This window comes from Hemicordylus capensis, chromosome 4 (genome assembly GCF_027244095.1).
Source record: "Hemicordylus capensis ecotype Gifberg chromosome 4, rHemCap1.1.pri, whole genome shotgun sequence".
Classification (NCBI taxonomy): Eukaryota; Metazoa; Chordata; class Lepidosauria; order Squamata; family Cordylidae; genus Hemicordylus; species Hemicordylus capensis.
The window spans coordinates 210,685,700-210,712,455 of record NC_069660.1 but is presented as its reverse complement, the minus strand read 5'-3'; the positions used below and the strand labels follow the sequence as shown (position 1 = coordinate 210,712,455).

At 43.8% G+C, this 26,756-nt stretch overlaps 1 long non-coding RNA gene across 2 annotated transcripts in view; it reads left to right on the top strand.

Moving 5' to 3' along the window:
* The first annotated feature begins 3,711 nt into the window (after positions 1–3,711).
* Positions 3,712–26,756, top strand: part of LOC128324450 (uncharacterized) — a 40,618-nt gene continuing 17,573 nt past the window's right edge. For both annotated transcript variants that reach the window (XR_008306865.1, XR_008306864.1), the window contains exons 1-2: positions 3,712–3,821; positions 6,432–6,494. This is a non-coding gene — a long non-coding RNA (uncharacterized LOC128324450). The remainder of the gene's footprint in view (positions 3,822–6,431; positions 6,495–26,756) is intronic.

Genomic DNA, 26,756 nt, shown 5'->3' with positions numbered 1-26,756 from the left:
CTTGCATCTGTCATTTTAGAATTCTATGTCACCCAGCACCTGTTATGGAATACATATGCATCAGCCCCGGCAAACATTGACTTATATAATACAGACTGACCAATCTGTCCCCTTGTTTTGTTAGGTTGACAACATGAGGCTCAGTTCTGTAATATACATATCCATAGATAGCATTATATATAACCAGTATACAACAAAATCAGCATGATTGAAGCACACAAAAACATGTAAGAATGCAACCCAGCTCCTTTGGAAACTAGTTGCTGCAAGTTTTCTTTAGGGCATCTGCAAGCAGAAATAAACTAATCAACTTATTCATCCATTTATAGATGTAGAATATGAGGACCAGACTTCTTTGTTCTTGCCCAACTTGAACACAGTCTTGAACATTAGGGATGTGCACGGAACCAGCAGTTCCGCTGGTTCGAAGGCAGCGGGGGTCTCCCTTTAAGAGTGGGGGGAGGGTGCACTTACCATGTCCGCTGCTTTTCCCCGACCGGCATCAGTTTTTTAACAGCCCACCAGGGCGGCAGCGTACCTCCCTGCCGTCCCATTGCCCTAATCTTCCGGATATGACTGGAAGTTACTGACGCACCTATGCACACTAGCACGGGTATGCACACATCATGCACACACGCCCGTGCCAGCATGCTCAGGCGCATCAGCAACTTCTGGTTATATCTGGAAGATGAGGGCAACGGGTAGGTACGCTGCTGCCCCACTGGCTGTTAAAAAACCTGATGCCGGTCAGGGAAAAGCAGCGGAAGGGGTAAGTGCACCCTCCCCCCGCTCTTAAAGGGAGACCCTCACTGCCTTTGAACCGCCCCACTGAGGTTCCATGCACATCCCTATTAAACACAGGAAGCTGCCTTATCCTGAGTCCGACAACTGGTCCATCTAACTGAAAATTGTCTACATTGACTGGCAGAGATTCTCCAGGCTTTCAGATGATGGCCTTTCCCTGACCTACCTGGAGATGCTATGGATTGAACCTGGGACCTTCTGCATGCAAAGCTTGTGCTATTACCATTGAGCTACAGCTGCTCTCCATGAGTAGGTCCACAGATAAGCAAGCAAGCAAGCAAGCAATCTAGTTAGCTGCTCCCCTGCACTTCCATGTAATGTCAGCCCTGTAGTGTCTCTGAATTATCCGACTTCACAACTGCGTCACACATCTCTCAGGTCATTCAGATAAGTGAATATTTGCTGTGCTGGCTACTTTTACTTTAGAGAAGGATTGTGAGCCAAAAGCTAAATTCTGTAACTGTTCTCCATTAAAACAAAGAAACAAAAACAAAAAAACCCTTTACTCAGGCTATACTGCTATTAGAGCACGTTTGTTTTTCTTTCTTTCTTAAAGTGAAGAATGGATTCAGCAGTTAGTTGATTATTCCTAAGGAAAAAAGGGGGAGAGAAAAGTGCCATTTGTTTGCTGCCATTCATTCAGTACCCTGGGGAGACACAGTGTTATGGTTAGGCACACATCTCAGAAAGCTTCTTCAGCAGTATTGCAATGGCATTTGAATTCTTACAAAACTATGCAATCCAACTAAAAACAAAGCTGCTGGCAAAAGTAATAAGCCAGCACTCCACACCTGATTAAAGGCATTGTTTTTTAAGCCCAGCAGCATGCCAAGTTTCTCCTGTTACCAGACACACAACACAGTACCAAAAAAGAGAGGAAAATGTAGGTGTCACCACCATGGAAACTGATGTATATGTGTACACAAGAAGTGAAAAAGGTGATACTGACGGAGCCATTTAAAATGAGAAAGAGAAGGGCACCATTGCACTCTGTCTTACTGGATAAAGTAGGTGATAAACTGTCAAATTTTCACCCAACTTTCTGGAATACCAGTTATTCCATTTCTGCAGTAGTTCACTTGCTGAATGTCTGTTGTAGTTCAATTTTGCTTTGAACACATGCATGTTTAACTCCCAGCTGTGCCCTGAAGTCTTGTACATGCTCATCATTTGGTTAGTCTGCACACTGTCTCTTGAATAATCCAGTCCTGATGTCTTGTGCTTGCATGTATAGTTGGCTCTCCCTTCCCCCCCCTTCAGAATCTTGAAGTTTGAACAGAAACTAGAATGATCTTAACAGAAAACAAAACAAAAATCAGTCTTGCAAGATTGTATGTCATCACACTGACACAGATAATCTGGTCTTTATACAGACAAAGGGATGCAGTTATTGAGCCCTTTCTCACGATCAGTGAGAAAGGGCAAGAGGGCTAGCAGGGAGGAAGCCTTAAAAAGCCTACCTCCCTACAGATGATCGCCAGCTCCTTCTTGTGCAGGCAGATCGCCCATCCAGACTATTGCTGGCTATTGCTAGCAGCATGGAGGATCGCAGTGCCAGGATGCATCACCCCACCACCTGGAACAAGTGTGCAGTGTATTATGGGGATCCCCCTCCCCGAAGTCGACCGGGAGCCCCCCAGATTGCTGGCCCTGGCTGCTTGCGCTGGGGCTGGCAGATAATTACGAAAACAGGGTTAGGAGAGTGCTTGCTCTCCTAACCTCATTTAGGACGTTGGCTCCTGAGGCGGATTTGCTGCCGAGGTGCCGCCTTGGGCCAAACTGGGCTGGGCTTCCTTAGCCGGGTTTTGCCTGTGCATGTGAATAGCTTCAGTGAATAAAAGATTTGTGGTCTTTTTGGTTAATCCATTCCTTGATTCAGGCCAGCTTTTGAATGGTGCTTTACTTACTTTTATTCCTGTCCTGGAGTAGAGGCGGGGCTAAAAACAGCCAGCAGCATGAGCACTAAAGGCAGACTGCACTTGCCTCTCTATAAAAAAAATCTGTCCCATTAAATTGTTAATATCCCTGATTCTTCTCCACTGTCTTGTCTACCTGGCCACACAGAGGTCCAATGGGCATGTGCGGCAGCCTGCAAAATGGCCACCTAGATGGAGGGCAGGTCCAGAATGGGCGAAAGACTGCCTGAACTAGGCAATTTTTGGCAGTAATGGAGGCGGAACCACCAGAGGACCCCCCGCCCCAAGGCCATGGCAGCACACTCTGGAGGGGATAAGTTGATTTTTTAAAATTACCCCCAAACTCGTGACCCCCCCAACTGAACTGAACGGGGGGGACTTCAAGGGGAACAAAACCGAACTGGCCCAGTCCAGTTCTAGTCCAGACTTGAACCAAACTGGGCCAACCGGTTTTGTGCACACCCCTAGATTACACCAGCTTATCACCATTCAAAATCCGGAAAAGAAAAAATTAACAGTTCTTGAACCCACAAATTCATTTAGTGCTCCAAAATCAAGGAGAGCAAGGTTCAGCAGTACTATATTCCTATTTAATGCAAAAATTGTTCTAGCATTCATTAGATCTTATTTACATGCTACATTATCCCCCACCATATTATATCACTGGATATGCCAAGTGATGGGGTGGGGACACCTGACTGTTCTGTTTTTGTTTTATCTCTGGGCCAATTGGCAGCATCCCCCCCCGTAAAAGCCAGAAATTGGGCCCGGTTGCCAGATTTTTAAAAAATAAAGCAGGAGTGTTTGGGGTAAAAACAGCATCAGCTCCACTTAATGTACATGCTGAACTAGTATAGTCATGTGCAGCAGGGCACAAGCTTGTTGAGTTCAGCCACTAGGCACTCTTGTATATCAAATGGCAGGGCTGATGTGTGTTTCTACTTTGTTGAGCAAGGGAGGCAAGGTTGGTGGTGACCCAGCAACATGGCACCAACTAAATGCTGATTGCGGCCACACCCTCTTTGAACCCTGACATAACCCAGTCCCAGCCCCATCCAGGAATCAGCATTTTAAAAATCAGATGTCTGGCAGGCCCAGAGGGTAAGTCTATCTATCTATCTATCTATCTATCTATCTATCTATCTATATATATTCTGGAGAAAACTTTGCCAGGCATGTGGTTTCATAAAATCTGTCCAAAATGTCCTGATACGTGGGCATGAGAGGGTGGATATGTGAGCTTTGAATTCAATATCCTTCAAAGCTGCCAGACTCTCATGGTCCCTCCATTTTCTGATGTACCTTTGAATACTTTTCCAAACCATCCAGCAGCTAAGGGAGAATTGCACTCTAGCAATCTGCCATGTTCTTGGCTATGCTGGGGGGAAAACTGTTAGGTTTGCCTAGCAAAAGCAGAGGAGGAAAGCCATCAGAGAAGGCGCTGCAAAGTTAAAAATATATGTGAGTAAACAAGTCCTAATTCATTGGCATTCAAGAAAACCTAGCAAAATTCCTTTACAGCCGGGAGAGACCAAGCAAGCTGTTTAGTACAGCGGCTTTCCTGAATCGAAGCAGGGTTCTTTAACTCCCAAAGGGGCTGAAAATGTAAATAAGGTAAAGTGAGCCTTTAAATGATCAGCACACACATTGCTGTACCTACAGCATTTTTGGTTGCTATGCTGACTCAAAGCAGCTGCCAGTTTTCCCTCCAACGCTCCACAACTTGCTAACTGATCTGCAAGTCCCTAAAGTGCGTTATCTTTAATGCGCCTCTAATTTTGCTACAAGCCTAGTATTTATAGCATCTTTATTTATTTACAACTAATTAAGTTGTTATTTTTCTGGGTTTTTTTTTTAAAGGTAAAAGTAGATGCAGAACAGTTATTGATGAGGAAAAAAATCCCTGGTAAAGAGCATAAATATCATGTTCTGCAATATGTAAACAAAGCTCCCTAGCCCCACATTATTACAACTAATTAGACTTGGAAATCTGTGACAGTCATAATTATTCGTTTACACAAATAGCTTACAGTATGTCTCATTTTTTTTAATTCCCTGTTAAAAGAATGAAATAGCAAAAATGGAAAGGGGGTTGGGGAGGGATTATTATAACTGCTATGTGTAGAGCTAGTTGTTTTGATTTGTTCTGGGTTGTGTGTGTGTGTGTTTCAAGGACAAAACTAAGCTGCCATTGCTGCAGAGTTGAAAAACAATGTAACCAAGATGTACAGTGTACTTGGCAGGTGGCAATCTAGAAATCCCACTTCTATGAAAAGTAGGGATACCGCACAGTGCAAATGAAGGATATCATTTTACTAGCCCACCCCAATCAAATACTTGTTTCAATCCAGCATGCATTTGCTCAGCTTGGTAAAATGTCTGTCTGTAAACAGCCAAAGAGACCATCACTATAATCACTTGCTCTGATTCTACAATGATTCTACAATTCAGCTTTCTTTCAGTCGCACTCCAATGCAATACAAAAATACAAGGAACCTCATTCCACACAACATTTTAGGATGGGGGTGGAGAAGCCTTCAGATCATATGGCATCTGTTGCCTACAGGCCTGTTGAATTGGAGCCACCCCCATATCTAAAATTCATATCACTCAAGGCTTCTTTCAGATCTTCCCAGCTTCTAGAGGAGTGGAGTACATGTGATGTTGATCCCTGCTCTTTGCATGTCCACACAAAATAATATATTTATGCTGCTGAAAGGGGTTCAGGGTTTGAGATAAGTCAGGGTAAGAGAGGGGAAAGGGCTGGTAATGCACGGGAGCCCCTGGCTGCATCTGAAATAGACAAATATATACGATTGGGGATTTATCAAAGTCGCTCTCAGGTGGAAGATAAGAGTCAAAATGGATGGATTTGCATTTGATGAAGGTAGTTTTGAAGCAGGCCCTGCTCTAAGTAGCTGCAGTCATATGATCCAAGGCCCAACATCTCTTGCAGTGCCACAGAAGATGCTGAGGAGCAGCTCTTGGATCACACCCAGTTGCACATGAGAATTGCACTCCAGCACCTTGTGCAGTGTTGCAAGGAATCCTGGGACTGAATGCTGTTCAGATGTTATTGCTACCACAAAACAGCCATCTATGTTGCTTACATGGTATAGCTGGTCCTCCTGGGTAGGTGGTAGAAAGGGCAGGTTAGAGAACGTGGTTTGCATGAAAAATACAGTGTGTTCTGCTTTTTCTGTAAAGCAGGCACTAGGCTACTGCACTGTTGTGGCAGCCTCACCATGTTGAAGTATTCCATTTGCTCCAACTGTCCCTATTTAGCAGGAGCAGATCCTGTTTCTGGAATATGTTAACATTTTGCCATCTTGGGTATGCCTTTCCCCATTTTTTTCATGCAAGTTGCTAGAGTTGTTATTCTTCAGAATCTAGCTCCCGCCCCAGTGTCTAGAAATTAAATCTCCAAATGGGTGGACGGACACATTGTGTCTATAATGCTAAGACAATATGCAGGACATAGCATATAGTGGGTGGATTTCAGTTGTCAACACTCTATAATGGAGGTAGGGGTTATAATCTTTGGTATGAGAATTAGCTGTTAGATGTGCGTCCCTATTTCCATCAGTGAAATGTTCTGGGGTATGGATTTGGCTCTTCTGCCTTTGATAATCTGAAGCTCTGCATGCACCTTATTACCTGCTTACCATTTGTGACATGCTTATAATCAGAATTCTATGCTGCATTTCCCAGGTTACTCGACCACACCCCGACACATTCACAGGCATGTCCCCATCTTCAGTGAAGAGTTAGAAGGTATGGTATTCCTATAGAATACTAGAGAAATGTATAGGCAAGACCCACTTACCTACAACTTCCACTTACCTACAAGGTCTACAGGTCTACATGATGACTCTGATGTTGCTCCCTATTTAATTTTAGTATATTGCCCTTCATCCTGGGACCCCAAGGCAATGTAATAAAGAGTCTGACTGCAGTGCTAAGCACATTTAATAGGACATTTCCTACTGAAAGAGGTGGGACTTTCATTTGAGTAAGATGATTAAGAATTTGGCTGTTTTATCTAACAATCTATATTTAATGTGAAAACTCAAATCTCTACTTCATAGGATAAAATAATAAAAACAATGCAAGCACCATGTATAGTTTCAATAGGTTAATTATGGGGTCAAAGATATATTCAAGGCCGACTCTTGGATGTACTAAAGATTAAACTGCAAAAGGAAACAAAACACCACAAAACCCACCAAAATATTACAAGAGCATTTGCTATGGTTCTTATATGCCATAATAACCAGAGACAATACCTTGGTGGTCCTGAGGATAATCATATGTGGTCTGGAAGCCAGTAGTGGGAGGAATATCCCCTTGTCTAAATGATGTCCCTGATTTTATTTTATTTTTAAAGTCTCAACCAGTTGAAGCTAATGATGGAAGTACTTTAGGGACAGTTGACTTCACCACATTATGAGTTAAGTCTTAATGTGGTAATGTCAAATATGCATGATCCTGCACATCTGTTTTTACCAGCAAGCTACATGCATTGTGTCATAGCATTTTGCTGATCTGCAAAATGGGGTGGGTGATGTTTATATGGGTGGCCAATGTAGTCCTGCCCACTTTCAGTGCAAAGCTTCCTCCTTGTGTGATTAAAGTTCAGACAATTGTGTTTGTGCTCTATGGTGCCCATCTCTTTGTGAGTAGTTTTGGTCACTTTGCAAGAGAAAGTACCAAATTTTCTAAGGGCTGATGCATATATGCCACTCCATGAGTGGTTAACACATGTAGGCTCATAAGTGGATTTCTCTTCACTTGGTTATTCAACACTTGATACTAGCACTTACAGCAGGAGAGAGGGCATGCCATCAACTCCTGTCTGTGGCTTCCAGCAGCATCTGGTGGGCCAATGTGTGAAACAGGATGCTGGACTAGATGGACCTTGGGCCTGATCCAGCAGGGCTGTTCTTATGTTCTTATGTTCACTTTTGGTTACAAATACATGCTCATCTTAGCAAATGTTGAAGAGTTCATCTCTGCTTTATTTTGTAACTTGTTTGGTTTTTCTTGGCCAACCTGGCCGAAGGATCAGAGCTTTTAGACACCATTCTTATGCTTTGCAATGTCACACCCCTTCATCAATAGCACACATGAACTGGCTAAGGGTGGGGGCTCATTCGTTTGCATGATGAGATACCACAGGATATAATTCTCCAAAATTTCTTCTCTCTCTCCTTTCTGGAGAGGGCATACAGGGTATGCTGCTCCTCAGGCATCCTCTATTAGAAGAATGATGGAGTTTTTAGGGCTCCATGGGATTAGAGCCATGAATCTTCAGCTCCATGTGTGGCTGTCCAGTGTGATGAGGCACAAGAGAGACCAGCGCATCATAAAAGTTGCCAGGTTCTGAAATACCTCCACCCATCCAGACTAACCATTCAACCCTCCTAAACAGGAAGGCCGGTAGAGACTTCCTGTTTGGACACAGAGCTTGCCTGGCCAACAATTGTCTCATGATTCTGTTTCCTTGCTGCACTCTGATTGCCGCCCATGGCTCAGCCCCCGACAGAGCCTTCCATTGTGCAAGCACCAGCTTCAGTAGCAAAACATAACAATTCTAAGTGCCTTGCAGCTCGGTGTGTGCGATAAGTATGTGCGACATTGCATTATCCTGAATAACCCACTTCCCCGCACCCCTACCCCCACCCCCCGGATCAATAATATGTGCCAAACTGGATTTTATGCATGTGTCTCTTAAATTATTCAACCACCAATGCTCATGGTAAGCACAGCTCAACACATCCTAAAGTGGCTGGGTATCTGCAACCTCAATTTGTAAACAAATTGAGGCTGTTCTCACAAGCAGACAAGCCCAGGCTTGACTGCCCTTGAAACCATCAGGATCCCCATGGATCCCAGAGGCACCTCGGTGGCAGACCCACCTATGGAGCCTGCCTCTTAAATGAGGTTAAGGGAGCGAGTGCTCCCTTAACATCATTGAAGAGATTGTGTGTCAGTACCAGCTGCTTTCAGCTGGTGCAGCAACAGTGACCCATCCGCCCATCACTGGGGGGGACACCCCACAATGCATAGTGCACTTGCCTGTGGGATTTCAGGGGGCTGGGACAATACGGCCTGGCCCCTGTGCTTCTGCGCTCCCTGGGGCAGCAGAGGGCCATCTGGGTGTGTGATCTGTGTTACCAGACAGTCCTCAGAGATAGTCTGCGGGGAAGGCGGACTTCTGCAGCCTTCCCCACTGCCCGCCCGCTGCCATGCCTGCCCAGTCATGAGGATGACTTCATTGTGTTTGAGGTGACGACTGAGCATGCAAGATTACATTTGATGCTGTAGTCAGCAGGCATAAACATAGATGTGTGCCCGAGCCTATGTGCTTTGCCAGGTTTTAGTATGAATTTTTAAACCGATTCATTTGACAAATCTATATTTATTGATTTATTTTCTAAGAACCACCAAGATTTATTTGGAGTAGCCATTTTCAAAATGGCAGAAACATTTGTTTTGGGGGTTGTTGTTTTTTAAGTACATGTCTCAATCTTGCAATATTTTAAGCAATAAAAGAACCACAGCTTACCTATGGAAACACAGTGGTATAATTCACAAGGAAGCGTACAATTTCTTTGGTTTGACGTGCAAAAACAAAACAAAACAATGATTTGTCATGTTTCATATTTCCAAAGCAGTATGTGGTTTGTGTCTTGGGCAGAGTGTAGAAATAAAATGTCACATTGTTTATTTCTGTGCCATTTACTTATCTCAGAAATAGCACAAGGTTTTTGCAAAAATCAGATCTGTCTTTAATAACAGTCAGAGGAATTCCTTTGCTGGGCACTGGTGTTTTTACATCAGCCATGTGATCTGGAAAGAAAGGAAGTTAAATCCCTTTTGACAATTTTGTCATAACCAAAAAAAGAAAGAAAAAAAGAGTCATCTGAAACAGCAGCCTTGTTTCCTAATGTAATAAATAAATCCATTTTCATGATTTCAGTCATATGCCAACTTTAAAAAAAAATCACTATTAGATGAAAAGGAAAGATAAAGACAGACAAAAAGCATCTAAGCACATGATCATAAGTTTTCACTTAGAGACAGGAGGAAAACCAGCTTGCTTATGTCAGCAAATCAGCCCTTACCTCTGCAAACCTATCTTCATTGTCAAGTGTGTGATCAAAGTGTCCTCCTGTCTAAAAGGAAGCTCTACAGTCAAACGATTTTCACTATAACGAGCAGATCTGTAAGGCCCAATTTCAAAGAATAAGGGCCTGACAATATCTTGAGCTTTGGGTGATTAATAAAAACTTCAGCACATCAGCAGGGTTTTCTGCCCCACATATACTTTTGTTTAGTTTCTCGTTTTCATGATGAATCTTTGTAATGAGTAGGTTCTGTAAAAATCTTCATCTTCAGTATAAAACCAAATAGCATGTTCTCATCAATATTTAATATGTGATTGTGAGAATATAGTTTTAAATTAATGTTCAAATCTTATTTATGCTACTGGAAGACAGATCAAAATTATGCTATTTTTTGTTTGTGCAATTCATAACCCAGGAATGCTCAACTTCCTAAGGATCTGGGAATCAGATCCTCCTGGGCCAAATTGCTCAGGAGCTGAATCATCCCTGACCCTGATATAATAGGCAGGTTCAGACAACAGGGAAGATGATACAATATCATACGAGTCATTTGCTGGAACATTACTGAGTAAAATTTCAAGATGGTGTGATGCATGGGTTCCACTGGGTGTATCTACACTTAAACTGCTACACAACATATAGATGTTTTGTAGCAATTTGACTGTGAGGACTTTCTGCAATGAAGCCTGGGAATGGTAGTATCATAATGGTGCTGAAAATACTCTGGGCAGGTTCAGACATCACAGAGGACCAGCAGCCCGACCAAACCACCAGTTCCTGGAGCATGCCCGCAAGCCCAACTTCCCCTTTCAGGATGTCTATGCCAACATTAGGGTGTCATCTGAACCCACCAGTGTCAGCATATTCAACCCTATCTGTAGTTCCAAACCAAACATCTGTAACCCAAGATGTGAAGTTGCTTACAGATCTTGGGTTCAGAACCACAAGTAAAGCAGAAAATACCAACATTGGCACATTCAGATGACACCTCCAATGCTAGCATAGCCACTCTGACAGCAGAAGTTGGGCTCAGAAGTGCACTTCAGAAACCAACACTTGGACCTAGCTGCTGATTCTCAATGACATCTGAATCCATCCACTGTTCGAGACCCCTAGCATCCCCTTGATGAAACCTGAACTGCAGTTTCTAATTTTTTTCTGGGGAGAAGGAATAGCTGCTAAACTGCTTTAAGTCTATAGTGTAGATATGTCCAATGGTGGTGTGTTTTATTTATTATTGCTAAGACCTTGAATCTCCCTTCTGTATATCAACTGCAATGCATCCTGCCCACTCAGTCAACATATGTTCAGCTACCTGAACCTTACCTCCTGTTTGTTCGTTTTTAATCTCATTGTCTGTTTCAATAGTTTCCGCCAGGGTTGCAGAATGGCAAAGCAGTTGCCGTGTTTTCCAGTCCATCTCCATCACTTGCAAGGGTTCCTGTGCTTACTTTGGGGATTACAATGTACCTGAAGCCCAGCTACCCAAGGGTGGCAGTAGTCCTAAGTCTGAGAACTTCAAATGTGCTCTCCCTACCTGCCACATCTGCCCACACTGCTGTTTCTCCCTTCCTAACACAGAGGAGAATTCGACTTAGGACTCTATGTATTCTGCAATTCCATGCAAATTCAGAAAAAGGACAGAATGTAATATTGGACACTGAATTTACCTTTTGGGCAATTTCTGCTGTAATGTTTTAAAAATAAGATTCTAGTCCTTATGGCCAAGAATATAGACTTATCCTTATGGCTAAGAACATGGTTTATCAATCCCAGGTGACATCTCAAAAGCTAGGGTGCAGGATGGGGAGTGGTATTGCTAGTAGTCTATGTGATGCTTCAAGGCTTTGCAAATCTCCTTTCCTCTCACACTGAGTAAAACAGAATAATTTAGCAGGGGACGGGGGAGGTATGACTTTAACAGGTTATAGAAATTGGCTTTTGTTCATATTCAGCTATTTTGTTAGAATTTGGCTTTTGGCACAGACTTTCAGGTTATATTTTATCCCAGGCTACCCATAACCCTGCCTGTCCCTGCCCTTGAGTTAAAAAGAAACCATACAGCCTCTTGCATAGAAAACACTACTAAATGAAATCTCAGGAGATTCTTCCTCTTATAAAAGTATAAAAGTTACTTTTTAGGGGGGGAAGTGAGCGTCAAAGCTAATATTTGAAAATTAAATAGGTTCCCAGGCTACCTAATCATAATAGTATTTCAAATATGGAATAATGGATGGGGGGTGGATTCATAAGGAAGTATTAGTTATTCCACCCGCTAGGAACAGCATACCAATGGAAGCTTTCTCCTCTCCCACTGAGAAATGAAATTAGCCAAAATGCTTCTGCTTACTTTTCTAATCACACTGAGCAAGGCTCAGTGAATAAAGAAGTGGGATAAATGCCATACAGCTTCAGCCATGTAAACAGTTTTAATGTTGGAACCTCATTTAACCATTCATAGGGGCAAAATATTGGAAGCCAATTACTACAATTTTCGATTAACATAAGCAAGGATCTAGGAGACTGAAGGAGATTGCAGTCTTTTTCAGCTTTACTGTATAATTCTAACCGCCCTGAGCCTTTTGGAAGGGCGGTATAAAAGTTTTAATAATAAATAATAATAAATAAATAATTCAAATATTTTTCACCTCTCTGCTGGGGCAATTCTAATGCTATGTTCCTCAAGCATTTTTGCAGGTGTGGGTGTCATTCATAGATCTGGTTATTCATGTTTCTGGATAACAGGGTGGGGGGAAATAACATGGAACTATAACCAGTGGATTGCACGTAGAAATGGAAATATGATCTCCAAGCACATATGAAAGCCAGCCTCAGCAGTGTTGCGCAAGAGCGCAGTTGTACAACTACTTAAAACAGCAAATCCGCACTTGTGCAACACTACTTAAATGGGAAACATTGGACTCTGTCTCTTAGGGCTATTTGTGCCCAGCAGCAACACATACAAAAATAAATAAGATAAAAATCATACCAAGGCCTTGCTATTGCCAAAAAAAAGTTTGTGGTGTGTGTGTGTATTGGGCTGGCAGTGTGTCCCAATTTCCTTTTTATGTAAGTGTGCCACAGGATGAAAAAGGTTGGAAAATACTGGGCGAAGGGGCCAAGATCTAGGTTTAGATTCTCCTACACATTTAAGAGATGCACAGAAGGCACAACTATTTCTGCCAGCAATTACTTAGCATGGTAAGTTGCCCTTACTGCCTCCTGGCAATCTTTGGGGGCAATAAGGGCAAACTGAAATGAGATTTAATCTTATCAGCCAATCTATAACAGCTGCATTTTTCCTCCCATTCTGCCTAATGAAAACTTCTGTGTATCCTGCACTTAATGTACTAGGATTCTGTGAATTAGTGCTTTCCAGTTTTAGTAGTTACCTTTATTACAGTCACAGACCAGAAAAATCATGATACAAACAGCTGATAAATGCCTTATGGAAAAGCAGTCAGCTCTTGCCGAGTTCTACAAGCAGACAAACAAAACTGGGCAATGTTTAAAGAGATTACATCATTCTTATCGGGCAATAAATACTGAAGATAATTTCTGGGTTTGAATCTTGCCTTTGCCATAAACTCACTAGATAGAAGCAAGCTACCTCTCAGCCTCAGCTGCAATATGGGGATAATAATAATACTGACCTTACAAAGTTGTTGGAAAGACTGCACCATGATAATGGACTGGTTCTCATGATCAATCAAATGTTAATTTATTGGGAATCTAAAATTCCCACCCTGCATGTGGGATTGGGAACGGGAACATGTTGTGGGAACATGTCATCAGAATATATCATGGGAACTCAGAAACTTCTGATCTCAAATTGGCACCATGACAAACCAACATGAAGCTGAGATTGGTAATCTTAGATCTGAAGTTAGAGTGACAGTTTTGATTTCATGTTGGTTTGGCACAGTGCCAATCCGAGATCAGGGGAAATTTCTGAGTTTTGACAACATGCTCTGTGGGAGCATGTGTGGTGGGAATCTTAAATTTTTGACAAATTAACATCAGACTGAACATGAGAACCAGTGCAAAATATGTGCTGTACTTTGCCCTCTGCCTTAGAAGCCTTGCTCTTAGATGCATAGAAAGGGCTGTTACCTCAGTCTAGCAAGAGAAATGCACTCTGTACTAGGGATGTGCACGGAACCAGTGCACATCCTAACCCTAACCCAGTCAGTGTTGCCATAGAAGTGGGACGCGTGTGCATGCATTGTGCACACACATCAGCCACTGCCGACGGGAGCGCAGGGAGTGACGCTGCAGCCCCACACGCCTGCTTTTTACGAAAGCACCCGGGAGGGGGAGCGGTGAGCCAGGGGCTGGCAGGTAGGCAGCACCTCCCCTGCCCCTTAAAGAAACCTCTCACACACACCCCCTCCAAACCGGCTCGAACACCAGTCCAAGGAACCAGTTTGGCGCTCCTAGAATGGAGTACCAAACAGTTCCGTGCACATCCCTACTCTGTACATGCTCAGCAGTACCATCCTATTTACAGTTTATTGCAATGTATCCACAAAAATATATTATATTATAGAATCAATTCGCGTTTAGAATTTTATCAGTGAATTTCAGACCAACACTGTAAACTCCCCAAGCTCCACACATGCCTCATTCCCTGTGAGTTGAGTAGACACCAGGCAAGCAGAAAAACCCTAACCCTTGACGATTATACCCATCACACAAGAATTTGACAGATGTTCCTAAACGGGATAATGCAAACAGGCTGGCTTTTCAGACCAATCCACATCAATCTGAGGTAATGGTTTAAATGCTGTAAATATCCATTTGATACTTTTACCATAGTATAAACAATTTTTAAGCATTCTCATACACTTCTGAGGTTTACAAAAGACCATGAGGATTTATTTACTTCCTGTAAAACAACAGGAATTCTTAATCCTGTCAACAGATTACAGAACTGTTTTCTCTTTGGGAGTGGGTGGGGGAGCTAGAGAGAGAGTTCTTTGTGAAATGCTGCCATCTATAGGTGTTGTCGAGATTCTGCAGGTTGTTACAATACAGAGGCAACCCAAACAATGACTATTTTGCCACACAATGTAATAGATTAAACTATGCCTGGAAAATAAAAAGAAATATGGATTGCAGCCTTGGCTGGAATAGAGAATGTCAAATAATAAGTTGGTGTCAGAAGTAAAACTGAACTCAAACTAGTCTCGTTTTGTCAGAGCCAAACAAATTCCTCCCTCTGATTATTTTTTGGCACTTTGTGGGAATCTTTGCGTCTTCATTCACATCACCCTCATGTGTTCTCAGTGATATCTTATTTTATTTATATAAAATAAATTGATATCTTATTTTATTTATATAAAATAAATCGAATAAATAAAATAATAAATAATATCATCATGTAACCTTATCTAGCTGGCTACATAACACAGGGCCATTTTGGACAACAGTTTGAAATGGCAATTGTAAATGCCTGTGGGAGGAGTGTGGGCACACATGGCCCCACTCCCCATCCATGGCACCTTTAACTAATCACACAGAGGAGGGGTTTCATCCAAACTGCATTGCCCTTCGCAGTCCAACTCTGCCTTTCTGCAGCCAGAAAGTCAGACCTTTATCGATGTTGCCATTGAAGATGTCCCCAATCAGGGGCAGCTTGCCAATGAGGCAAGGTGAGGCGATGGCTTCAGGCAGTGCCTGCACCCTGGAGTGGTGAGTTGCAGGCATCCCACCCCTTTCCATCATCACCTGGGTTCATCACCTCACCTGCCTTGCTGCTCTATGCGTCTTGTCTCCTGACACCACTTCCCAGTTGGCTAGCACAAGGCTTGGCGGGCAGGGTTCTCTTCTCTCTTGCTCGCTCCGAGCGAGCAGCAGAGAGAAAAGAACCCAGCCAGCCACCTACCAGCACCACACTAGCTGGCTGGGAAATGGCAATGAGAAGTGGCAGCAGCAGCAAGAAGCAATGGATGACCCCTGGCGGTGGAGGGGGCAGGTAACGCCAGTGCTCCTCTCAGGCAGCACAGGCACTTGAGCCAACCCTGTCCTCAATGGACATTTTAATGACAAATCTGAAGTTTTTGCCAACCCTAACAGGGTTGGTGAGACATGGTGGAGCTGGAGAGGTCCAGGTGGATAGAGTTGAGAGGGAAAGCTATGTCCCCATAGCTATTCAAAAACAGTAGCTAAAGGGGGCATTGCAAAAAGATGCAGCTAAAGAAGCCAGACCCCTGTGATCTGAGCATTAGGAAGGCAAGGAATGGAGTAAGCTATGGAAAGGGAATGTTTTACATTGAAGTGGGAGAAGAAATGGGTGGAGAGAGGAAGCAGGGAAAATAAATGTATGGGTTGTAAAAAGGAGAGCCTCTGTATGATAGCCATATGGTAGGCGAGCTACTGCATGATGCTAGAATCAAGAGGGCCTGTTGTGGAAGACCAGTGGTGTCATGTGATAATGACAGAGCAAGGGAGAGTGAGCTAATAGTATCTTGGAGAAGTAGTGGGACCAACTTTGGGGATAGGGTGTCTCTTATTGTTTGTGGAAATATAAGTTATGCCTAGAGTGAAATTCAAACCAAAACTGAAGATTCCTCCTCAGGAGGAAACATAGAAAGCTTTGACTAAAGTCAAATTTTCATCAGAATCACAAGCAGCACATCTTTCAGTGGATGCCTCCCAAAAGTTGTTGGAAGTGTTTATCTGTGTAGGATGCATTCCTCCAAATAGGCCTTGGGTGCTCTCAGTAATGTTATCAGTTCACTATGTGATTGCAGAGGATCACCCATGTGATCATCTAGGAAGATTTACTCATTCTGACTTGGTTTTATTTTTTCTCAGTGGCCTGAGCAGAGTCAGATTTGATTAGTTGTATAGCATTGTGACATCACCACTTTCAGTACATGGTCCCTGACTGGCTGGGAAGGAGAACAAAGCCAGAACTAGATTTGGGGCGGGCACCAAAGCAGCAGATAAGGGAAACAAATGGCAGTGAATAGGATTTTGTTTAAGGTAATATACCTCACACATTTGCTGACTTTTCAGGAATATTTCTGTCTCGTTCCAAAGCACTATTATTTGCTTCCAAAACTGAAACAGGAAAAGTTTCAGTGCAGCCCTAAAAACAAGAGAAAATAAAAGAGAGATTCCCAGTGTTTTCAGGTATTTCCTCCAAAAGGTATGGGATATGCCATTTTTTACTACACTCTCCAACAATAGTCAGACAGACATTCATTGATATTTTAAAATACAAGCTTTCTGCAGCTATTTTGCTCAGAGGCAATGGCAGTGAAAGTCCCAATAGCTTCAGCTCAACAAATGCCACAGCTCTTGGTGACAGAATTTATTCAAATGGTGAACCTTCTGGGTTTTGGCACATGCCAACTCACAAAATAAAAAGCACCATAGTTCTTTTACTGCTTTGAGATAATCAACCTTTTCATTTCATTCAAAGTGGGTATGAAACACATCTGTTTTGATAATAAGACCTGAGCTGCAGTAAAACCATTGGAAGTGAGCTCTGGACGCGGCCCAACATCCTGAACCTTACTAAAATAAATCTTTTCTATTGGATTTTCGCATGTAATTTTAAATCTGCAATTACCAATAAGAAGAACATAATCTGAAGTTAGCACCATGTCAAAGTTTACTTTTTATGCTTGTTGGTGTGAAGTGGTACAAAATGCAGACGCTCAGCAGTCATCTGGGCCTTAGGCTGGGAATACTGAACATCTTTCAAATCTTAAATTTCCAGTTAAAATATATGTTGAAGATGACAGTGTGTGAGACAGGTTGTGTGGGCTAGAGAAAGTGAAGGGGAAGGATGAAGGGGGAGGGGGTCATTACATAAAATGACCTCTTTCCTGGAATCTTAATGCACATATCCCAGCAAGGCAATATTTCTAAACCCCCTATTACAGAGCAACCCTCTCCATTCTTATCTACCATTAGCACCCACCACCACCATCCAGGCATGCCAGGAAAGGTTACACAATGAAGAAGGAGTGTTTTATGTATTCCTTGTATACAATGCTCATTAGGGATGTACACCAATTGAAAACTGAGATTTGTTTCATGTTTGAATCAAAACATGATTCCAACCTGCTTGAAACCAGTTCGATTTGATTCTGACTTGATTGGATTCTAATTGATTCCAAATCGATTCGACCTGTGCTGTGTGTTGCGGGGTGGGGGGGGAGAGCCTCATTTAATTGCCTTTAAAAATAAAAACAAAGATGTGCTGGGGCACTCTGAAATTATCTTTATTGTGCAGATCCTGCAGCGGGGCGGGGGCGAGGGGCGGTGACCCAACCCTCCATGCCCCTGCAGCTGCCAGCCACTTCTCCGATGAAGAAGAGGAACATGTAGGCGCCTTTTAACTAGTGCAGAGATGGCAGTGGCAGGAGCCTGTGACCAGACCCAACATCCCTCCCTGCGGCCAGCCTTGCCGGCTGCTCATGCTAACTGATAGCCAGAGCTGGGCTAAGCCGCTCTTAAATGGCCTCTGCAAAGGCATGGGAGGGCCATTTAAAGGGATTGCCTGGTGTTCTTTTAGCCAGAACACTGGTGTTGTTGCGCAAAAAGCCCCTCCCCCCACTGGTGTTCTAGTGAACATAAGAACAGCCCTGCTGGATCAGGCCCAAGGCCCATCTAGTCCAGCATCCTGTTTCGCACAGTGGCCCACCAGATGCCGCTGGAAGCCTACAGGCAGGAGTTGAGGGCATGTCCTCTCTCCTGCTGTTACTCCCCTGCAACTGGTACTCAGAGGCACACCCTTGAGGCTGGAGGTGGCCCACAGCCCTCCAACTAGTAGCCATTGATAGACCTCTCCTCCATGAAGTCATCCAAACCCCTCTTAAAGCCATCCAGGTTGTTGGCTATCACCACATCCTGTGGCAGAGAGTTCCACAAGTGGATCACGTGTTGTGTGAAAAAGTACTTCCGTTTGTTGGTCCTAGACCTCCTGGCAATCAGTTTCATGGAGTGAACCCTGGTTCTAGTGTTGTGTGAGAGGGAAAAGAATTTCTCTCTCTCCACTTCCTCCACACCATGCATGATTTTATAGACCTCTATCGTGTCTCCCCGCAGTCGTCTTTTTTCTAAACTAAAAAGCCCCAGGTGTTGTAGTCTTGCCTCATAAGAAAGGTGCTCTAGACCCCTGATAATCTTGGTTGCCCTCTTCTGTACCTTCTCCAGTTCAACAATGTGGTGAACAGAATTGTATGCAGTACTCCAAGTGTGGTCGCACCATAGTTTTGTATAAGGACATTATAATGTTAGCCGTTTTATTTTCCATCCCCTTTCTAATGATCCCTAGCATGGAATTGGCCTTTTTCACAGCTGCCGCACATTGAGTCGACACTTTCAACGAGCTGTCCACCTCAACCCCAAGATCCCTCTCCTGGTCCATCACCGACAGCTTGGATCCCATCAGCATATACTTGAAGTTGGGTTTTTTTGTCCCAATGTGCATCACTTTACACTTGCTAACATTGAACCGCATTCGCCATTTTGTCGCCCACTCCCCCAGTTTGGAGAGATCCTTTTGGACCTGCTCACAATCCGTTTTGGATTTCACTACCCGGAAGAGTTTGGTATCATCTGCAAATTTGGCCACCCCTGCTTCTAGATCATTTATGAATGAATTAAAAAGCACCGGTCCCAGTACAGATCCCTGGGGGACCCCACTTCTTACTTCCCTCCATTGTGAAAACTCTCCATTTATACCTACCCTCTGTTTCCTGTCTTTCAACCAGTTAGCAATCCACACATGTACTTGTCCCCTTATCCCATGACTGCTAAGTTTCCTCAGGAGTCTTTGATGAGGAACTTTGTCAAAAGCTTTTTGGAAGTCCAGGTAGACTATGTCAACTGGATCACCTTGATCCACACACTTGTTGACACTCTCAAAGAAGTCCAAAAGGTTGGTGAGGCAAGATTTACCTTTGCGGAAGCCATGCTGGCTCACTCCCAGCAGGGCCTGTTCTTCTAGGTGCTTTACAATTTTATCCTTGAGGATGCTTTCCATCAATTTGCCTGGAACGGACGTTAGGCTAACCGGCCTGTAATTTCCCAGATCGCCCCTGGATCCCTTCTTGAAAATCAGTGTTACATTTGCTACTCTCCAATCCTCTGGTACAGAGCCTGATTTCAGGGATAAGTTAAATATTTTAGCAAGGAGGTCGGCAATTTCACATTTGAGTTTTTTGAGGACTCTTGGATGGATGCCATCCGGCCCTGGTGATTTGTTAGCTTTCAGTTTTTCCAGACAGTTTAGAACATCATCCGTTGTCACTTCTATCTGACTCAGCTCTCTAGCCTCCATCCCTAAAAAGCCTGGTTCAGGAACAGGTATATGCTCAGTATCCTCTGCCATGAAGACAGATGCAAAGAACTCATTCAGCTTCTCTACAACCTCCATATCCTCCTTAATAATCCCTTTCACTCCCTCATTGTCTAATGGTCCAACTGGCTCCCTGGCAGGTTTCCTGCTTCTGATGTACTTAAAGAAGTTTTAAGTACATCAGAAGCAGGAAACCTGCCAGGGAGTTTTCAGGGAAGAAACAACAATCCCTCCCCCTCACCCCATACAGTAAAAGTCAAATTGATTCAGCTAGATTCAATCCAAATCTGGCTTTTTGTGGTGATTAGATTTGAAGTAGAAACAGCCAGATTCAAATCGTATCGATTGAATGCCAAATCGATTTGCATATCCCTAAAGCTGATGAAGCTGTGTTAATGTATAGATGATTTGATGAACCCTGATCAACATGCTGCAAAGTGGAGAAAGAATGCAAGGTGAAGAGGTGCCCAGCTCAGATTAGTGGATGAGCCACCTGTTTTATTGCTGTTTCCCTCATACATACAAGAAATCTTATGTAGATTTAACTAAAGGTTTATTCAGCAACAACTCCATTTTTTTCATTCTCCTTCCCCTCCACTTTTCTTTCTGACTCTTCTCCCACACTCTCTACAGGATCCCACCTGGGACAAATGTCCTAACAAACTAACTGCACAAAATTACTGGATAGAATACAAAACAACCCTCCCTTTATAACAACTAAAAATTGAATTGATTTAAAATCTAGTGACAAAATATTAAAGAGTGTTTTAGGTGAAAACTTACCAAAATCATCTTAGCTAAAGATGGCTAGGAGGGTGGGAAATGCTCCTCGCTGTGCCAGATCACTCTCTTTGGTCCCCAAACCCACCTCCTGACATCCAGGCTGTTCAGTCTAAATCCTTCCAAACCCAATCTTAAGAACATAAGAACAGCCCTGCTGGATCAGGCCCAAGGCCTATCTAGTCCAGCATCCTGTTTCACACAGTGGCCCACCAGATGCCTCTGGGGAGCCCACCAACAAGAGGTGAGGGCATGCCCTCTCTCTTCCTTTTGCTCCCCTGCAACTGGTATTGAGAGGCATCATGCCTCTGAGGCTGGAGGTGACCCACAGCCACCAGACTATAGTAACCATTGACAGACCTGTCCTCCATGTCTAAGCCCCCTTTGAAGCCATCCAAGCTGATGGCCGTCACCACATCCCATGGCAAAGAATTCCACAGATTAATTACGTGCAGATTAATTATGTGAAAATGTACTCCATCTTGTTGGTCCTAAATTCCCCAACCTTCAGTTTCATGGAATGACGCCAAGTTTTAGTGTTGATAGAGTGGAAAGAGTGGACAGAGAGATTTTTTCCCCCTCTCTCACTACCCCATGCATAATTGTATAGACCTCTATTAAGTTTCCCTTCAGTTGCCTCTTTTCTAAACTAAAAAGCCCCAGATGCTGTAGCCGTCACTCATAAGGAAGGTGCTCCAGGCCTCGGGTCATCTTGATTGCCCTCTTTTGTACATTTTCCAGTTCAACAATATCCTTCATAAGATACGGTGACCAAAACTATATGCAGTACTCCAAATGTGGTTGCAGCATAGATGTGTATAAGGGCATTATAATATTAGCAGTTTTATTTTCAATCCCCTTCCTAATGATCCCTAGCATGGAACTAGCCTTTTTCACAGCTACTGCACATTGAGTCTACCATCTTCTCATATAGCACTGCCCCAGAAGTTTCGGCATAAGAAAAGAGGAGCTATCAATGCCATCGATGTGGAGACTCTGCCCACAAAGCCAATTTTGCTCACTCTCCTGCACAGAAAGTCATTTGCAACAGATACAAAAAGTGGGGGCCACTTTGTTAAGGTCTGCTGTGTACTCCATTACTTTGCAAGTCTGTTGTGCACTCCATTACTTAGTCACATATGAGAAGGATGAGGCAGCAGAATCGCTTCCTGACAATGTTCTAAGTGTGACAGAGTCAGAACCTGCTTCACCACATTGTCAAGTTAAACTTCATAGCCATTATGTGGATGCTGGCTGATTCTGGTTCTTGGTACACTATCATTTCTAATCTTCTTTACAATAAACTCCTCACTACATCACATCTGCAGCCTTAAGATATCCACCCACGGCGTTATGGAGGTTCCTCTGTTGCCAGTGGTGGCCCGTGAACGTGCCTCGGGGGGGGGGAGGCACCTTTAAGAGTAAATTAATTCAGTGCACACCTCTGCCGCAGTGGCACCTGAACACTGTTTGAAGCCACAACGTGCCCAGCAGCCCCTACAGCAGGGAAGCACCTCTGCCACTCACCTGGCCACTGGCGGGGGCTTGGCTCCGTGGAAACCAGGTGAGTGGTGGAGGCGCTCCACCGCCTTAGGGGCTGCTGGGTGGCATGTTGCGGCTCCAAACAGCTTTCAGGTGCCACCACGGCAGAGGTGAGCACTGAATTAATTTACTCTCTTAAAGGTGCCTCCCGCCGCCACCCGCCCCAGAGGCACGTTCACAGCCCGCCACTGTCTATTGCCACAAATGGATACTTCACTGCTGTCCTGGAATACAAAGGAGGTACTGCAGAAGGGAAAGTGTATGTGTCACAAAAAGGAATCTCAATATTGGTCTGGAAACACCAGAATGATCTATGGATAGTGCTGGACCCAAATAGCACGAAACCCATATTACAGCACTTGCCCCCGCACTTGTGTGCTGCTCTCCAAAAGGTGGACACTTTTAGAGAAGAAAAATAATGTTTGAGCCATCGTGTCAGATCTCTTGTCTTTTTTTTTGAAGCCAAGATTAATCCTCTGATCAACAGCATGTGAGTCAGGGAGGCAGGAGGGGGAGAGTGAATAGCAAGTTGTTGCCCAGCCAGTGAGCCCTCTACACTCAGGAGCCCAGGGACATCCCCCCCACCCGGTTCAAGAATAGCTATGCCCCTGATATTAAACAATACCAAATGGGCAGAGCTATAATAGGGCAGACGGGTTCCAATTGTTGGAAATTCTCTGTGGTGAGAGAATCCCTTTCTCATTATAGCAGAGTGCACAGAGGCACAACACAGCGGATTTAGTTAGGCATGCGTGTATGCTGAGAGTAAAGTAACTTGGAGCCAATTCATAGTTTCAAATCAATATAAAAGGCATTTATTAAGGAACTCCATTCTAGATAGGAAAGTCAGGAGTTAGGATCTCTAATCTATCTATCTAGCTGGATGCAGATGGATTCTGCATCCTCTCTGCACATATGGTGCAGGGAGAGAGGCTTGCCATGTTGCAAGGTAGACGGGCAGGTAGGGAAGAGAGAGAGGAAGGAAGTTGAATCCCTGAGATTAGCAATCTACATATCCAAAGGGATAGTGTCAGAGTAGTAGAGAAGGGATGACCAATGTCTTGATTCTCTAGCCCTCTGATTTACTAGTCTGTCCTCCACTGTCTGAGACAAAGAGACAGCGCAAAGTCCTTTAACTTCCAACACCAATAACCCAAGCCACTCAGCTCCTGGGAGTCGTCTGATTCACCCCACACCCTGAGCTCCAGTCAACTCTCATTTCCCAGCAGTACTCATTGCTGGGTGCATGTTTTGTTCATTTTCTCCCTCTCTTGGAGTGAGGGAGAAAATGAACAAAACACGTTACTAACCACGCTCACTACGCCATCTTGGGAGTGCTTCAGGCTACCTTTAAAACCTAGCCTCTTCACCAGTTTTCTTCCCTTAGCCTGACTGGAAGAGAAACACTGGCTGCATTCCAGACAAAAGGTTGCTCTGTTAAGGCATTTCCCCAAAAGTGCCTTTCAGGTTCATTTGCAAAGGACTGCAACAAGCCAGAGGAAATGCCCCTCTCTGGTTGCATCTGAGCACAGGAAAAGAGAGATTCACAGCATAACCTAATTGAAGTTGAAAAGAGACAAAAGGGAAAGGAGTGCAAACTCTCTTCCTCCCATGAAGTTTCAAGGCTAAACAAATCTTCTCACCTCCTTACCTCCCCGTCATTATCAGTACCAAGGGAGTGGATGCCAGAATGTGTGATGTGTTCCCTCCCTATTCAGGTGATTGCCCAAGACAATCTCTCTCTCTTTTGTGAAACTTCCTTTGTCTAAAGGAACATACAGGGGAGCCAACCAGACATAACCTGATCAATAGACAATATTCATAGCTTATTTGGAGGGAATCTCCAAACATCAGGAATTCCTCAAGGAGGACCTGTAATCCCTCAGTTGTGCTTCAGGATATGTTTTTGCCTATTAAACCCCCCTCAAACATGGCACCTGGCTTGCTCATACCCTCGCTGCATGCCACCACTTTTGCCACACTCGCCTTCAGATACTGCACCCACACTGCTCAGGTGCACCTCATGAGCTTGCTTCATGTTCCCCAGAGAGAAGGATTCCCCCAGGTAGATTTAGGTAGCTATGACCAATGCTGTTTTCCCTCTTTCTCTTTCTTTCACCTTCAAGCCTCTTCCCCTTCCCAGTACTGAAACTTGGTAAATATGCTTCAAGAATAACCCACCTCTTTTTCATATCCTGTACTCCTGTAGTTCCTTGATAAAACAACTCTGTTCACAAGATTATGTCTCCATTCTTTTTTATTCCTTCCAGTGTGCCCACCCCACAGCCACAATCCCATAGGATGTTGAGTATTTTCTTGCTGTTGGTTGGTCTGCACCCATTTGACACTAATTTCCTCCACTTTGAGCAAAGCACAGCCATAGACCATGCTAGTTGATACATGTCCACACAGATCTCTTAACAGATGCACCCAGCAGCAAGCACAGCTGGGATATGAGCTCCAGAGGGCTTCCATGGCCCTTCTCAGTTTCTGGCCATGCCCCTTGCATGTGACATCACACATGAGGGGGCATGGCCAAAGCCCCAGAGGCCCTGCATGAGCTCTCTAGATCTCATTCCCAGCTGACACTTTGCTGCCAGCTGGGTGTTTTTTCCTTTCTTGCCCTTGAGAAAGAGAAAGAAAGAAGCATCCAGCGGGCAACAAATCCTCAGCTGGGAAACGGGCTCTGGAATGCCTGTGCAGTGCTTCCATGTCTCCAGCCTCACCCCCTTGTGTGCGACATCACATGCAGGGATTGTCACTGCTGCACTCACACACAAAAAACCCAGAAGGGGGTGAACATGGGTGCCCCACTCTCCTAGCTATTCCACTTATGCAAAAATGGCATAGTCAACAGAAGATTAGCAAAGCTCTCCATGTGAATTATCCTGACTTACTTTACCTTACATTATTATCCTATATTGGAGTGAGATCAAAAGGAACTGGTCTTATTGCAACCTAGTGAGTTGGGCAATTCAATCTCTTAGCAGCTACACTGCATCAGCTCCCAAAAGTCACTAGGATAGGTACTAGATGGATATTTGGAGTTTCATAAAATGGGGCACACAACACCACTTAAAACATCCTACTCCTGGTAACCACCTATCCTATCTCAGAAGGGATCTAGATGCCCCCATTCTGGACTATTTGTCATGATTTTTCTGCCAAAATATAGGCAATGAAGCTGCTTAATGGAATGGCAAGATGTGTTGCCCTCTCTATGCCAGTTAACAGCATTGCTGCTGTATTCTGACCCAGCAGATGTTTCCCAACAGTCTTCATACACAGCCTCCCATACGGTACAATCACCGTTGGAGCTAGGACCCTGGCAGCATCAGCTCTCAGCTGCAATGTCTTGTAGTGACCACTGCAGCGGGGAGGTCATGGATAAAAGTGCTGGACTCCTCCCATCTTTGTTCTTCCAGTTAGATTCCATTTTATCTCTCCAGAGATGGCTGTTTGTTTAGCCTCCCTCCTCTTTCAGCCTCAGCTTTCCTATCCCTTTGTAAATTCTAAATAAATTCTTGTTGTTCTTCAAACGTAACGAATCTCAAGACCTCTTGCTTTGCTGCTTTCTAACCAAACTGGTTTTGCTTTGCTATTTGGGGACTGAACAGCCATTCTTCCCCTACAAAGGGTTATGAGACCCAGAAGCCAGTGAATAAAAGAGAAAAGCCTAGAGAGTTAAATAGAAAGCAAAGCAAAGAGAAAAGCTTTGATAATGGAGACAGCACAAGGATTCCAGATGATGGGAAAGTTGCAAGGTCCTGTGTTCGAGCTCTGGTCTTTCAAGATGGAGATGCTCCTCAAGACTCATGGGCTTGGCAGTGTTCTGTGCACCCAGCATCCTCCAGATGCAGGAAAGGAGCAGAAGGAATGGGACAAAGCAGAAGAAAAGGCACATGGAATGATTTGCTTGGTGGTGAGTGGTTCAATCTTAGTGCATCTAAGGGACAAAGAAAATGCAAATAATATGTGGGAAACTTTGAAGGGATTATATAAAAAGAAGTCTGTCATTTCCAAAGTGCATCTAGCAAAAAAACTGAGCAATAAAAGACTTAGAAGTAGAAGTTCTGTTCAAGCACATAAATGAAATGTTAGAAATATCTAGGCAACTGCAAGCTCAAAAACTATTCGTGCCAAATGCAGTTTTGATAAGATTACTGTTGAATAGTTTGCCACATTACTTTGATAGTGTGACTTACAAGCAATCAGGGACTAAAGCTAATAAGCAAAGGATATACCTTGCAAGAACAGATAAAG